Source organism: Gavialis gangeticus, unplaced genomic scaffold (assembly GCF_001723915.1).
Source record: "Gavialis gangeticus isolate Ggan-Ray unplaced genomic scaffold, GavGan_comp1, whole genome shotgun sequence".
NCBI lineage: Eukaryota > Metazoa > Chordata > Crocodylia > Gavialidae > Gavialis > Gavialis gangeticus.
Window position 1 is genome coordinate 75,334,832 of NW_017729031.1, and position 16,641 is coordinate 75,351,472.

The 16,641-nt window shown below is 40.1% G+C and overlaps 1 long non-coding RNA gene across 1 annotated transcript in view; it reads left to right on the top strand.

Moving 5' to 3' along the window:
* Window positions 1-289: 289 nt before the first annotated feature.
* The window catches only part of LOC109301754, a 22,546-nt gene continuing 6,194 nt past the window's right edge, over window positions 290-16,641 (top strand). The window contains exons 1-2 of the long non-coding RNA XR_002098606.1: window positions 290-364; window positions 7,209-7,215. This is a non-coding gene — a long non-coding RNA (uncharacterized LOC109301754). The remainder of the gene's footprint in view (window positions 365-7,208; window positions 7,216-16,641) is intronic.

A 16,641-nucleotide genomic window follows, 5' to 3' on the forward strand; every position in this document is an offset into this window, starting at 1 on the left:
CCTGGGCTTTAGCTCCCCCTGGCTGAAGATCCAGGAGGAGCCAGGCAGGGTTATCGTGCCCCAAGTGACACAACTGGCTCCACAACAAAGTGCGTGTCCGAGCATGCGCGCTGAAGCAAAAAGCACCAGCTCAAATTTTCACTGCTTCTATCTGAGCTGCTGCAAGCACACATGCTTGCATGTGTGGACATGCCCAATGTGTGCAACCAGTACCACAGTTAAAAAAGAATAAGGTGTTCAAAGCAATAAGAATGACTTCAAATCAACCTATACGTTTAATCTGTAATTTATAAGAAGTGCCATACTGGGTCAGACCAATGGTCCATCTAGACCAATATTCTTTTTCCAACAGTGGCACAAATGGGTGCTATAAAGTGAGAGCACTGAACTGGATGTCTCTAGAGTGATCTATCCTTTATTTAATATCCTCTGTGGCATCCACCATTACTAGTTGATTATTCAAAACTGAGAACATCAGTAATGAAGCTATAAACTTTTGCTATTTTCTGGTATTTCTATTCGCCAATAAATGTTATGGTTCCATGAAGGACCAGGAGGAAGTCTCCAAGCAACATATAAAAATGCTATTCCTCTAGAATTTCCCATGCAGCTGAAATAAGGCTGGACAAGAGATTCTGTGAGTGAATCTTTTAATAGACTTCTCAGCAAAATGGCACATCAGAAAAAGGTTTGGTGGCTTCTCAGGTGATCAAGCCTGATCAATCTTTTCAGTTTTGGCACTTGATTTTATACTTTTCATAACACATATGCATAATATTTTAATAAACTATATAATTATCTCCAACCAGCTCTGTGGGAAAAACAACTTAGTCAGGGCTGTAGCATCTCTGGCAGAACAGTGTAGACCCTAAATTAATAGAGCATATTTTGCTTACATGGTATGTACATTTAAACAGATTAGAAAGAATAAAATTAACTCTTGTACATAGGGCTCTCACAATATCTATGAGCTGAATGTAGAAGGGGTCTTGTAAGAAAACAGCATATAGCATTAGAATTAGATGGATAATTTTAAATGCGATATTTCCTAATCGTGAGTTCTCAACTTTGCACTCTTGTGGAAGTATGGGGGTTTTTTTTGTTTGTTTCTGTTTTTGCTTCTTTTTTTTTTTAGGTGGGATGGAAGGTGCAGGGAAGATGTTATATGCAATAATATTGTGTGTGTAATTATACATGGCACTGACAGTCTTAATGGCTATCATTATAGGCTTTTAGAAAAAGAAATGAAATGTATATTGAAACTTGATGATATTAAATTACTCTCCAAGAACTTGGACTTTCACTGAGGAACATCAAAAGGATAAATATTGAGAAATGGTACTGTTGATCATAAAATACTTTGAGGTATAACACTGAAATCCGTGACATAAAACTTTCAAGATGTGACAAATCAAGTGAAATTTCAAAAACTTTGGGGACTTAATCTGTCATGCTGAAATACATTATTGAATCCTTCATTACAAGAGCAAAATGTTTTAAAAACCTGCCTTTGTATTAATTCAGAATGAGTGAGATGTGGCAGGTATGCTGATTACTCATACTTATTAAAGATCCCATAGCACTTTTTATAAGGGAAAGAGTGTTAACCTTTGTTTTCTGGCTAAGTTCCAACTTAGGTAAATAAATTTTGCCTGCTGTTCTTGAATTCCCTGTGTATTTGCAGTTAGATAAGCAATTCTTCACTTCTCCCCAAAATGCTTATGCATAGGCATACAATGGTAGCAGAGCAGTCGTGCAGAACCACCTCCCCCTCCCAACAAGCATGGAAGGAAAAGCATTGAAAATGTTTATTGAGTCCCAAAGGCAAAGTGTAAAAAACTGTTATAACTGTGGGTACACACTTCCCTGCCCCAGTTGCCATCACCACAGGCTCAGTTGGCAGAGAGCACCTCAAGGTTAGGGTGCAGTTGTGGTACAGTAGGAATGAGAAAAATTCCCCCTCTAGCAAAATACCTCCCAGTCCTCCCTCCCTCCCTCCTTCCCTCTCTCTTCCCCATCTCCCCCCTCTCCCTCCCCTCCCAAAGTATTCTTAGTAGAAGAACAGTGCTGGGAAGTCAAGGGCAGCCCATGGCAGGACTCTTTTTAGACATCTAGGGACTGGGGAAATTCTCTCTGGGTTAGGGCATAGGCTGAGCAACACATCAACAGTGGTGATGATCATTAACTCTTCTGAAGGGGGCATCAGCTCATCGTAGCAGAGACACAGGAAGCAATCAAAGTGCTATCTCATGTTGAGTGGCAATCCAGAGCTCCCCAGCGTGTCGTCACAGCAGATAACCCCTCTCCAGCTGTTGAGATGCTCCTGGGGGACCATGTCTGGGAGAAGGAGCATGGCATATTGCCTGGGGCTCCTCTGAGATAACAAGAAAAGCTCATCCCTCTGAGCCCACTTGACTCTCATTAGGAGAATGTAGGGAGCCTACACCTGGGTTGTCAGACATGCAGAGCTGAAATGTCTTTCTGGATAGAGAAGAACAAGGAAAGATGGTGGTGTAACCACCATCCCAGCTGCAACGCACCCTGGCAATCTCATGACCTAGGTGTTGCTCCCACAGGGATCCAGTGCTGAGATGTCTCTCCTGTAAGGGAAGACAGGAAGGAGTTGCCATCACCACAGGCTGTTGGCAGAGATAGACATGAACATGTTGGGGGATGCTTACATCTGGACTGCCAAGGCACAGGAATGGGGTCTCCAAATGGCCACCTGCTGTTTTGGGGAGACAACATGTGGCACTGTGGAGCTGAGAGAGGGGGACAATTCTTCCACTCCCCATGGCCTCACTACTGGCCCAGGTCCCACCGTGGGGGAGCACTGACACCTTGAAAAGGACAGGCAGGACCTGGGTTTGGGTGAGCTGCAATACACAAGCCTCAGGTATGGGCAAGAGCTGTGGGTACTGGGTCCTTGAAGGGGGAGGCTGGACCTGGGGGCAGTGGCTGGAGGCCATGAGGCCCACGTGGAAGAACAAGGAGTCAGCGGTGCCTATTGTGGTGAAACCTCCCACCCTACAGTCTCCTAACCCCTGGCCCAGTGGCTACTTCCCATCCCACAGCTCTCACAGACAGACAGGGGGTCCAGCATCACAAATCTGTCCAGCTCCAACATGGAGAAATCCCTGGTCTTCAATCCCAAGACCTGAAAATAAGGTGCCAGGTCAAAATCTCCTTATTTCAAGCCTCTCCTCCAAGATTTTATGTTTGTTAAGTTTAGCCCCTCCAGTATTCCCCCTGACCTTACCCCTCCACATACAACCATCCTCATCCTAACCATCCCTTCCGTCCAAGTTCTTCTGCTGCTTTCTCAAACCCCTCCACCCACCCTTTCCAAAGGTTTTCTGGTTTGTGTTAATTGGGAAAAGGGACCAAGTTTTGCCGTGGACAGCATCCGACAGATGATCTTTATTAAATCACAAAAAGTGTGGCAGCTGCAACATGTTATTAAATGGAGGCATGGTTCTTCCTCATGCTGCATTTCTCTGCACCCCACTGGGTTAACCTTGGGGGTGCGGGCACTGGGTAGGGAGTGGAGAAGGGGAACAGTTCCCAGGAAACCTGGGTTGTTGGCTGTGCTGCTCAGGATGCAGGGCCAGAGAAACCCAGAATAGGAGACTTGTGGCCCAGTGTCAGGGTACAGTTACTCAAAGTCCTCCACCCCTACCTATATGGGGAGGGCTCCTAGCCTACAAGGGTAAGGAGGTAGTTGTCCAGAGCTTTGTGGATCCAGAAAGCTGGCTGCTGTATGGGGCAGGGGACCCTAATATCAGCAGAAGGATCACCTTCTCTCCCATCCCTGTGCCACATGTGCTTACACTGCCAGCCCCAGCCCATGCACCATGACTCCTCAGCCTGGGTGTTGCAGAAAAACTCCCTCCTGGTCTTGCAGAAGTTGTGGAAGGCCCACACAATGATGATGAGTTGCATTAGGTTTGCCTCATCCACCCTGAGGGGCACACTGAGCCCACCAGTGTGTCTTGAAGCAACCAAAGGAAAGCTCCGTTTTCACGTGGCACCTTCTCAGATAGTAATTGAAGTGCTCCTTCCAGTGGTCCAACTGCCTCCCATAGAGCTTCATCAGCCAGGGCAGGAGGGGGTAGGCTGGGTTCTGGATGAGAAGTGGAGACAATGATGTCACTGATGATGAAATTGGGGACACTGGGACCATAGCACCCACTCTCCATCAGCCCAGGGAGTGCTGACCCAAGCATCATGGATGCTGCTTGCCCAGCTGGTGAAGATGTGGGTGAAAGGGCCCTAGTGGTCAAGGATGCACTGCAAGACAACAGAGAAGTAACCCTTGCAGTTAGTGAATGCCTGGGTGGCTTGGGCCAGGCAAAGGATGGGGATGTGGGTGCTGCACATGGCCCCCACACAGTTGGAGGAGCTCATGCAGCAGAAACTGGTGACCACCTCCTTGGGTTGATGAGGCGGATGAAGCAGATGGCTAGAAGCTGGACATCCTGGATGTTACTAGGCACAACTCCCAAATGGCCTCTCCAGCTGTGGTCCTGCAGTTGGCAAGGTAGATGTAACTGATGGGAGCAGACAGCTTCATGCCAATGATAGCCACCCACTTTTCTTGAGTGGGAGTGAGTTGTGGCCACATGCTGACCTCCTTGTGTGCAATATGGGGGACAGCTGGGCAACAATGTTAACAAAGGTGGCCTGGCACAGGTAGAAGTTTTCGAGCCACTCTTCATCATGCCAGTCAGTGCTGATGGCACAGACTGGTGGTGGTGCAGACTCCACCTTTCTGGAGCCACTCTTCACTGTGCCAGCTGGTGCTGGTGGAGCAAGCTCAGCATCGGCACACTACCACCAGTCTGGTGGTAGTGCCAGAGCATCTTGGCATCCATAGCATCCTGGATGGCCTCATCTTCATTGGCCACATGAAGGTCAGTGGGCCTGGCTGGGATGCTAGGCAGATACTGGGTGTGATGGGTGGGTATTGAAAGGATGGCTGGCTAGTGACTTGTAAGCATGAGAGTGTATTTCATGCTGAGACATTATCACATCAGGTCCAGTTGGGCATTCATGTTGTCCCACAACTTCTGGTGAGATTCAAGCAGGGTGACCAGCAGGACATACCACAGTTCCTGGGTCTCTGTGCCTGGGTGCAAGCAGTGGGATGCCATAGCAGGGCACAGGCAGGGCAGGACATGGAGGCATGTGCAAGTCACAATGGTGGGGGGTGCACGAGACAATCAGCAGTGATGCTTCAGGGGGCTAGGGATATGGTGCCCATGTCAAGCAGCCAGTCAGGGGTGGCTCACCCATTCAGCTCTGCTCGGGAGTCTTCAGTGACCTGAGGAGCCTGAGGGGCATGCTAGGAGACATGCAGAGCACCTCGTACATGCTGACCTTAGGCAGTGTGGGCAGGATCCAAGTCCCACGCATTGAATGCTGAACATCTGCTCAGATCATTCCCACTGTAACTTAGAGCGCTTTGAGTGAAGCATGATAGAGTGCTTTTGACTTGGGGGTTTTGAACATCTATACTTAGCCTTGGAAACTAAACTGCCTTCCAGTCTGCAATTGGCCAGGATGTCTCGGATAAGGCAGGGTACAGTTGTCCCTGTGAAAAGATGGGAAAGGCTCTCTTATGTCAAAATTTCCCCTGCGATTATGTGTTCCTTCTGTTAAGATATATATCTTCCAAAAAAAAGTTAGTTTGGTCACAGCTTTCAAGTGACAGACATGCTGGTAGCTGAAAGTCATGATGGGAAGTATCATGAGTTTTGGGTGATGAAACTACAAACTAACAATAATTAGTATAGTACAGAAACTAGATTTTTAAATGTTAAAAGGAGTTTTCCAAAAACCAATTAAAATAAAGATTTGAAAACTGCCCTCTAACGTTTTCCAGAAAATGCAGTTCAACATTTCTTTCTATTTTTCATTTGTTGTCATCTTGTATTTTATAATATGAAAAATAAAAGAAACATAATTTTAAAATAAAAAACCCTGAAACATATTTCAGAGATGTTAATTTTTCAGTGGATTGTGACCTCATCAAAATGCTTTTCTCCTTGATTTGCATTTCTAAATGGCTGGGGATTTTTATTAAAAAAGAGAATTTCTCATTAAATTCTCACGTTTCCACATTTTCTAATGGAAAAAATGTTCTGTTGGATAATTTCTGACAAGCTTGAATAATAAATAAGAAATAGAGCATTGATATCTGCAATTCATAGCATTTGTACCCTCCAATTAGTTTCTTGCTTTTTCTCCTTGGCCTCTTCTCTTTGGCCTCTTACCAGTTTAACATCTCACATTTATTTTCACTAAAGTGGGGCTAAGGTGGTGATATATAAATGTGTGCTGGATATGTTTGGACATTGTAAGTGGATGTGCATTTAAATTACTTTAAGTCATATTACTAAGTTTTTTCTGGCATAGATGTTTCAGGTGGAAATATGACAAAGATGACACCTGTAGCCAAAGTAGTTGTGCCAGCCAACCCCCGAGTGTGAACAATTCTGCTGGCAAAATAAATTTTTGCTCCCTAAACTTCTGTCATTCATGGAGCTAGTACAATTGCACCAGGGGATTCTGCTGCTGTAGCTACAGCAAGAGCAGCATTGCAAATCTGAAGTCAGTTGCCTGAAATCTAGCTGAGTCTGAATTCCTGCAACATACAGAGGGAAAGCATAAGATACATCAGTATTGTTTTCCATTAGACTTCCTTAGACTCATTTCTGAATTTGGCCCTTCTCATCAACAGACATGGCCAAAAATGAAGCAGAACTTGCAGCTCATCAGCACTCCACAAGTACTCCAGCATATAAAACGATTGCCAAGGTTTTTCTTCTTTCAGTTTTCCGCATATGCAGCTGTTCTCATGTGCTAAGGAGAGCAGATGGAATGAATTACATATTTCAACAGTCCTTGACATCGCATCAAACACCTTGGCTTTTAGCTTGAGAAGAGGAACTCCTGGGACTTTTTTTTTCAACTTTCACCATCCAAATAAAAGTCATATGCAGTTATTTCCTTCTTTATAGGCCAATATAGCAGTGCCATATGCTGTAGATTTGCAAGTCTTGCATAACAAAAGAGTGCAACAACAGCAAAGGGAAATGTTCTGTATTATACTATTCAGCTAAGAAAAGGCAGTAATCACTGGGCTGTGTACTAGATGTAACCTCTAAAACAGAGTTGCACACCAGGTCCTAAAAGGCAAACATCAGCTGCTTTGTCTTTTTCATAGTGGGAATGATGTTTCAATTCTGTACTATTCAAGCCATGCCTAAATAAAAAGTCTAGTTCTGGCAAATATTTGACATTGTTTACTTAAAATATCTAACATGCTTTAAAAATATAATTCTTTTACATGTTTGTCTTCAGACTGACTTTTATAAAGATTTTACATTGTATTATGATGATTTTCTAACCATTTATTTAGATCTTTTCAAAATGTGGCTTTTCTGTCTGTATTTGCAGATACTGTAAACATACTATTATGGAAAGTGCTTCTCAAGTGGCCTACTACTTCTTCCCAACTATTCATTCCTGACTCTCCTTTTCTTCAAGCCATGGAAGTAGGGTTGCCAACTGTGTTTGAAACTATTCTAGGAGGTTTCTGGAGTGCCAGTATGCCCACAACACCCAAAGTGAATGTGTCCGCATACTTGCATATATCAGTTATGGATTACAGTGCATGGACTTTGTCAGGAAGGCAAATGACCATTACTATTACTTTTAAAAAACCCACTGGACTATTGTATACATTGGATTCAACATTTAATATTTATTTGAATGAATGTCCTATCATTTATCTCTTGGGTGACTCAGAAGTCTCCTGGAGATTTATATCTAAAGTCTGGAGGCTTGTAGGGCAATCCTGAAGGGTAGGCAACCCAACCTGGAAAAACAAATGCCCTTGAAAGTTCACATTTAAACAAATATAAAATATCAAACTGTGACAGGAAGTAACTTTAAATGATCATATCTACCCAAGGAACCTTGTCTTCAAGTGATGAATAATTCTTGCTGAAAATAATCTTTCAGCCTGATGTGGATGGAAGAGAAGGGACTCAGCTCAGAAGTTCATAAAGAGGAAAAAAGGCATTTTTTAGCCACCATTTTCATTTACAATTCAATCTTGAGTAATCATCTAACTAAATGTTGTGAAACAATTTGAAAAAAAATGGTACCTTGCTTTGTTATGCACACTGGTTTTAAGGCTCACTGTCTTTCTTAAGGAAGCATAAGTTATCAAGATGATAATTCTTTGATTTCACATTACCAGTGTTTTCTTTCAGTCTTGCACTTTCAGTAGATGAGGGGTACATACAAGGATTATATTTAGATCAACCTAGGTTAGATCAAACTAAAAGCCTCAGCCTGCAGAACTTCCCAGGGCTTAGGTTGCCTTAAAAATGGCATGCCTAATCTAAAGTTCATTGACCTTGGGGATAAATTAACTATCGATTGATAAAGGGTTAAACCAGTTTAGCAAGTGGTAACCTTAGTGAACACCTGCATGTGTTCACAGCAGTCCTGGAGATGGGAAAGCCATGCCACAGCCATAGGGATGAACTTTTCTTACCCCCAAGACCCTGACTGAGCTATTTTTTCCACCCTGCTCCACTTCCCCCACCATGAGTTATTTACCTCTAGCTGCCTGCAAGTGCTCCCAGCAAGTGGTAAGCACCTGCACATGCTGCTCTTGGTTTAGGTTTAGGCAGCTTGTTCACACCCAAAATGTACACATCGTGACCTCAGAACCCTCTACTTTTCCTGGTCAATAGTAGTTACTCTGCTGTTTTCAGCTAATGAACACATTTTGAAATTTTTTCAGTCTGCATTGTTACTGTATTCTCATACAGCTTTTCAGCTGGAAATTCTGCATGTTCAAGTAACTTTGATCCTGGCAAGCTCAATTCTCCTTTGAAATGCATCACCCAGCACATACTGATCACTGATGTCAATCTCTTGGATTATCATATTTAGTTTAATCTCTGCTCCTTTTGACACTTGGATAGCAGCTAATTTTCTTCTTTTTGCTAAAGCTACTTCCTTGCATTAAATTAGCAATCTTCACCCTACCCAAAAATCCAGTATTCCAATTTTATATGTTATTCAACTTTGCCTCTACATCTATTTTAATTGCAACTTCGCAAAAAGACATATATCACATTTCATTGCAGTATAGCTAGTCTTTCTTTTTCCCTTAGAAAACCTCTTTGGCTTCTTTCAGAAGAATTCTTTATGGAAGAAACAGATTTAAATGGGCAACCAGTTGCTTCTCTCATAATTATCTATCTCACTTAAAAAATATATGCTTAAGGATTCTCAGATATCTACTCCTTGGCAAATGTTCACATTGCAAAATAATTTTCTGCAGCTTCTAGATATACCAGGTACATTCATAGTTTTAGAGTACATTGTGAATCTCCTACTAGCTGTCTACAAGAACTTTCCTATTTTTCTTAATCTTTCCTCCCAATTTAATATGTATACATTTGTCTATCATTACAAAGGATACAATATGAAAAAGGGGGTTCTCTTTCTTACTTTTTGTCTTTTCTATATTACTCTAGAGGCTTAATGTTTTATCTTCTTTCCTTTTGTTGAGATTATCTTATCTGCTCTCTTACCTTCTCTCTCCCTGGCATCTGGCTCTTTTTTAAATGGGGGAGGGACTAATGGAGGGAACTTCTTGACTGGCAACTCCTCAGTTCTTTGTAGCTATACATTCTCCTAATCTCATAATTTCCTTAATAAGCCTGCCTAATCAAACTTTTCCTCAAATATCTAGGTAGTATTCTTTATAGAAATCTTTACTGCCTGAAAATATACCGATGTTAGCCTACTAATACATCACCTTGTTAATCTATTTTATTAACAGATCACTTTGTAATTGATGAAGAAGATATGATGCAGTCTAAGATGTAATTGAAATAGAAATTGAGGTGTCACAAATAGTCATTAATTTAAATTAGTATGCAACTATTCATAGAACTTGAATCATTCATTTAAAACACAAACGCTAGCAATATATATGTGTGCGTGCGTGTGTGTGTGTGTGTGTGTGTGTGTGTATGTATGAATGTGCTTTTATGATCAGTACAGAAAAGCTTGCTTAGAATGCAATGAAAATTCACTGTTTGCATTATTCTGCAGTCCATATGAAGATAAAAACCTCACTGGAGATTTGTCTATTTAAGTACCTAGCTCTGCAGTATCTAGCTCTGTAAGTGAGGGAGAGCTTAAATCTAAGTGGAATGAAAGTCTGTTTAATTACTACAACAATCTTGGTCTTTCATTTCAATTCACTCTGAGTTTTACAGCCAGATGCTAAGCTGTTCTTGTAAACTGGTGTTGCTTCACTGAAGTATATGAAGCTACATCAATTTACACTAGCTAACCCTCTGGGTTCATGATAAACAGGATCTAAATTCTATGACCATATGTAAGCAGATGCATGTATGGACAACCAGTGAAATTTACCTGCTATTTTTTAACAAGACTTCGGGCTATGAGCTGAATTTTCCAGAAAAAGAGAATGACCTTGTGTCTCTCTTTTCAAGGGGGAATTCCAGTTACTGATTAATGGAACTCTTTTAATAGTACTCAGCACCTATATAGTATTTTGGTTTGTGCATCTCCAAATGCTTTACATTAGTTGGATATTATCACTCTCTCTATTTTGCAGACTGAGAAATTGGCAGAGCAGAAAGGTCGAACACCCAGTCAAAACGTTATGGTTCCTTTCAGCTTTTGGTTCCACAGCCAGTGGAAAAGCTTTAGTAGGAAGCAATGTGTATCTTCCCAGCCACTGCATATGTGCTATCTGTGTTTGGAGACACTCCCTCATACAGCAGACCATGTGCCTTCAAATAACAGGTATATGGACTAAAATCATAGCTGAGATTCTCTATTACTCTCACTTGAATATCATGTTCTGGTACTTGCATGATGGGTCTTCCTGCACCAAAAGAAACAAAATAAAACCCATCTCCAGCAGTAGCCACTGCAAGAAAGGGACAGATTTTATTGTACTCACCAAAAAGGAGGGACATGTAGGGTTAAATCCTTCATCTGTCTGATGTGGAAGAATGGCTTGATCCCAAGCTACAGAGCTAGTCTCTTTCTCTTTGGGATCATTAATTTTAACATTAGGAGCATCTCTAACAGAATGGCTTGAGATAGACTCTGTAGCTTGGTACATAGGATAGTCTCTTGGGTTTTTCAGAGCCCTAGCTTCCATTCTCTGAAATAAATTAAACTTAATGGATACTTGAACTGCATCCTGGCATACCTCCAGTGAGTGCCCAAGTCTTTCTCTCTATCCAAAAATTCTACCTAGCCTGTGAAAAACCTTTCCCAGTGAAAGTTTAATCAGAATTACACATTACAGCAAGAAATTTGCAGAACAAGTTCAGTGTTCCAAATGTCATGCCCCACTGTATAAAATCTCTAAGACTGATTTAAATTAACAAAATATTCAATAGGCACATCTACATGGTGCCCCTATGGCATTGTTGTTACTGTGTCACCATTTAATACTTCCTTTGCTTCCTCAACAAAGTACTAAATGATGGCACAGCAACAGCCATTACTGCGCCATGCCAGCTGTGCATAGTTATTTTTAGCCACTGCGTCACCATAGCGATGCGCTATCCCAAGGGAGCATGTCAGTATGACAACATAGCTGTGGCATCATGGTTTGTGCCCAGTGATGCTACATGTCCATAGCTCATTGCTACAGAAATGTAACATTGTATGTAGACATGCCCAATGTGACCTAGAGAGTATTCTAAAAATTGTATGCTAAAACTTAGATTTTCAGGTGGTTTAAAGTCTTTAAATTCATAATATCTATTAAATGAAAATTGTATATGACTTTTGGGTGGCTTTAGAAAATTTGATCTTAGATACTAAAGCACTTATAAGTTACTTTTGAAATGATAGTATAACCCTCCACATCCTTCTTATGCTTCATGTTTAAAGTTGAGAAGTTATTTCAATTTCCAAGTCCATTCAATATCTAGTCATTCTTGGTAGATTCCTAAATAACTAATGGATCGATTACTTCTAATTGTGGTTATGATACCTGTCTATTAGAAACTAAAACCACTAATATGAACAGCTTTCAACTCTAAATTCCATTGGTGGCCACCTTATATAGTTGGAACTTCTAGATTCAACTTTTTATATCACAGGAATATTATTCGCAATTTTGTTTAATGAATTAATTGATTAAGTGACCAAATTGTACATGTAGCTGGATGCTGATAACAAACACATATCAGCCATTTAAAACTGATTGCTTTTAGAGTTCTATACTCTGCTTTTTGGCTGTGTAATCCATGACACTTCCTTTATTCCTTTTGCCATACGTACAGGGAAATGAATCCCTTTTTTAAAGGGATACTTTGGAGTTTCTTGAGGAATGCTTAATGAAGTTTCACTCACTTTTTCAGTTCTAGCATACCTTGAGGCCCACACTAAATGAAAGTTTTTCCAGATATGGAGAAAATGTAATTTACAGGCATTCTATATCGCAGTACTTTTGAAAGTCTTTCTGATGTACCTATCACTCCCACACTCTCATTAATATGCAACAGCCAAGAAAACTTGCACTGCAGCTTGCATGGTTTCTTCCAGCAGAATGGATGTTTGCATTGTCAGCTGACTACCAACTTTAATGGGAAAAAATTCTGAAGTAGTTATGACTTGAACCTACCTCCCACTAATTTTCAGTAGACTCAGAGTCCAAGTCAAGCAGACACTTTGGAAAATGTTATCAAACATCTATTGAGTATACTTCACTTCTTATTAAAAAAACCTGATACCTGCCTACTTCCATTTAAGACCAATTTTGTTTCCATTTAATGCATATAAGCAGCAACATTTGAAATGGTATTAATGGGATTTCTCATATATCAAGAAAATACAAGGATCCTTCATGATGTGTGTAAATGTATACATTGTGGTCATATAACCATTTTGAAGTCTGATTACTTCATTTAGGTACTTAAGGAAGACTTCTACCTAAAAATCTGGCTTTAAATTTATCAATCTGAGCTTTATTAATTTTTCTCAGAAATCTATTTTAGATGATACAGATGTTTCTATGATCACAATATCTAGCTTATAATAGGTTGCATAATTTGAAGGAGAGAAAGGGAGAGAATAAACATGCACAAAAGGCACAGTTAAGCACATGATATCTGTCTTTTTCAATGCTGATTATTCTGATGAAGTCTGACAGAAACTACAGATGAGCCATGCCGGTTTCAAAGGATTCCTTTCTCAGCACAGAAGTCAGCAGATGTGGCAACAGAACAAAAATTGGAAAGACAGAAAGGCTAGGTAGAGATCAGTAATTGTTATTAAATCCCATTTCTCTCTCCATGTTCCTGACACATTTAGCCACTACCTAAAGCTTCACACAAAGCTTAATTCCTCTGGGGCTGGTATAGCAAGGCATATCTCTCTATCCACAAAATAAAATAAAGCAGGTGGGCAGCATATTCCAAAACTGATAACCTGTGGTGAGTTAGGTGATGGAAAAAAGTCAACAACAACCAAAGAAAATATTTTAAAGACATTTTCAATGATAAATTACAGTTGTAATGGTGATATAGAGCACTGAGAAATTATAGCTGTCAAATGAACTAATTGGTGATGAACACCACATGATGGAGTGACGTTGTGTGACAAAAACTGTCAGTGTGATCACAAAGTATCAGCTACCTCCAGCATACTCACATCCTGCTTACTAATAATTAGAGAATACTTCAAAATGTTCTGGCTTACTGAGGCAAAAAAGAGACCAGGGCCATGGAAATGAAATACTTGCATAAGTTAAAACCTTTGAAAGTATTCAGTAGGTGGTTTATTTTGCTGTAGCAGTCCCAGATATAAAGTAAGCTACATTTTCTTGAAAGTACCAAGCACCCAGAGTCCTGGAAAGGAGACAGAACTTTGTGAAAACCCTTCCTTCCACATCAAAGAGGAAAGTAGCTACATCCAAACCATCCAGGGATAAAAATTCTGGCATTCGACCCCAAAGACTTTCATTGTATCATTGTCTCAGTCAACATTATTCTCCTTTCCATTCCCCCTTCCAACCAAAATATCACTGTTTCCTTTAATCCAGATGACTTGTTTTGTTAATTCAACATTCAAAGACAAGTTCAAACAGGTGTTGGAAAAATACTGAAGTCTCTTTGACATTTTTATTATTACAGTTGCTGCAGCCAAGGGTTACTGTAAATTGATGATTTAGCTGGATTAGATGTTAATATGCAGCTTGATATATTATGCATAAGAATGAGTCACAGACCTAATTAGAAACATGACATGAAAGCTTTTGAGCCCACAATCTGGATTCTCCCTGACATGAAAGATTTGACATGTGAATAAATTTTCACTTACTGTGAGAAAAGAGATAAATGACCTTTTACATCTAAGAGTAAAGTGTCATGTTAGAGATTCATTTCCTGTCTTTCTGAAAGTTTAGCAAAGCAGCATAGGTACCACATTTAATTTAACCCTTCAGAAATGTAAAGCCTTTTCCCACCTCTGTGTTGCAGCATTTCTGCTTCATAGCACCTGTGCTAGTGGAAACAGTTGACAGGCTGAAGTGCATGCATGTTCACCATTCCTGATCTAAAAATGTATTAAATATCAATATGAAGGTATCTGCAATCTGTCATTAGGACTAAATGGTGTGTGGCCCTGTAGTCAAGAAATGTGAGAGACAGCATACTACTATGGGAGTATATATAAGGAGGCAATTTCACACATTTATGCATTGGTTTGCTTAGCTATTGTAGCCAGAATAACATTAAGAAAGCTTATAAGTTATTAAGTGATACCTATACAGGGTGGCATAAAGCCTCATTAATGTATATAAAGGAAGAAGAAATTATATTTTAGCCCTGTAAAGCTTAGGTTCATCATATTCAGCCATCAGTACCTGTACAGTTGTCTGTAGGATGCTTCTGTTTTCTAAGCTTAATTTATGATTAAACCAATCTTAGTGCACCATTAGTTAACATTTTGGCTGGAAGTAGTGTATTAGCTAAATTAGTGACATTAAGTTCAGACAACAGCAGAAGGAGGCCTCCATTCAATTAATGATAATGACTAAATAATAGTAGTGGTCAATATATTAAACTATAAAAGTATTAGCAGTGCCTCATATTAGGGGACTAGTTGGTGCAGTGGGTTAATGCACTAACCATTTATGTCTTCAGGCATAGGTCCAAAACTGAAACCTATTAGAGATTCTAAATGAAATGACTATGGCAATATAAACCTTAGGAGGATATTTACTTAAACCACAACTGCACTTTTTAAATTAGGAACAGAATCCAGGATTTGTGATTTCCAGCATTCAGCTGATGCCTAGTAGACATCTGTGTAACTCTCTAGCAGTTTGCTTTATGTTTTCCTCTGGTCCTCACTCCACACTTGTTTGGCTCAAACAACAGGCAGCTTGTCGTTGGTGGCACTTGTTGTTATAGCAATCTAAGTTTTGGATTTGAAGGTCTGGTGTTTGACTATTGCTCATGGACCATATTAAGTGTCTTTTATGATTGTTCATGATATAATTTTTTTTTCCGGTTCTTTTTTTCTCTGTCTGGGCAAGAAAGAATCCAAACTATTACTTGACTTAATACAGTCTTTAAAACAATTTTTTTACACTTCAAAAACATCTAGATGTCATTTATGCATATGAGGATCCCTACCACCATGAAACTTCTACTCATGAATTATCATCTGAGTTACTTATTCACTTTTGTAAGGCACAACACTTCTTTTGCAATATGGCTTAAATATTTCTCAGTGTTACATACAGGGGGAAAAAAATTCATTGTTGCTGTGTTTATTTAAATCCTAGAACCATATTTTAGGAATTATCACATGCAAAAATGACTGAATCACATTTTCAGATGGGAAAACTTTTCAATTGTGGAAATTTGGCACACATTGCAATGGCTTATTCAGACTTTGGCAGGTCTGGAGGTTTCAGAGCTGTATATCCAGAAGCTGTACGTGAACACGCATCTTTCAGCCAAGAAGAGATATAGCTTTATCTCTTCAATTACAGTACAATTTTTAGTAGCTGTAACTGGAAAAGCAGTTACTGTGAAGCCTACATCCAAATGTTATAACCAAATATGCTATTTGTAACAGATAATAGAAAAATAAGAATAAAAATGTAGAAAGCAGTTATTATTCAGCATTTTAAAATACATGAAAGAAAAGCAGAAATGTTTCTTTCACTTCAAAGCCCAAAAACATGAATATTTAGGGAAAATTGTAGAGGACCAGATAGAGACCAATTTCTAGACTGCTAAAATAGGGATATAATGACATATCTGTGTGATAATTTTCATAATCCCTCTATGTACAATCTATGAATTCTGGTTGACGTTAGGAAATTACTATATCCCAGATACTTCTGTGTATGTGGAGTGAACCATTTGCTGAGAGGGCTGTATCAAATATTTCCTATAGGAACAAGAAAGGTGACCTTATTTGAGGGCAAGATTTCATAGAAGTAGGGTCAGAAGGGACCTTGTAGATCTTCAAGTCCGACCCCCCACCTGGGCGGGAGGAAAGACTGGACTCAAATGAGTCCAGCCAGGTAGTCATCAA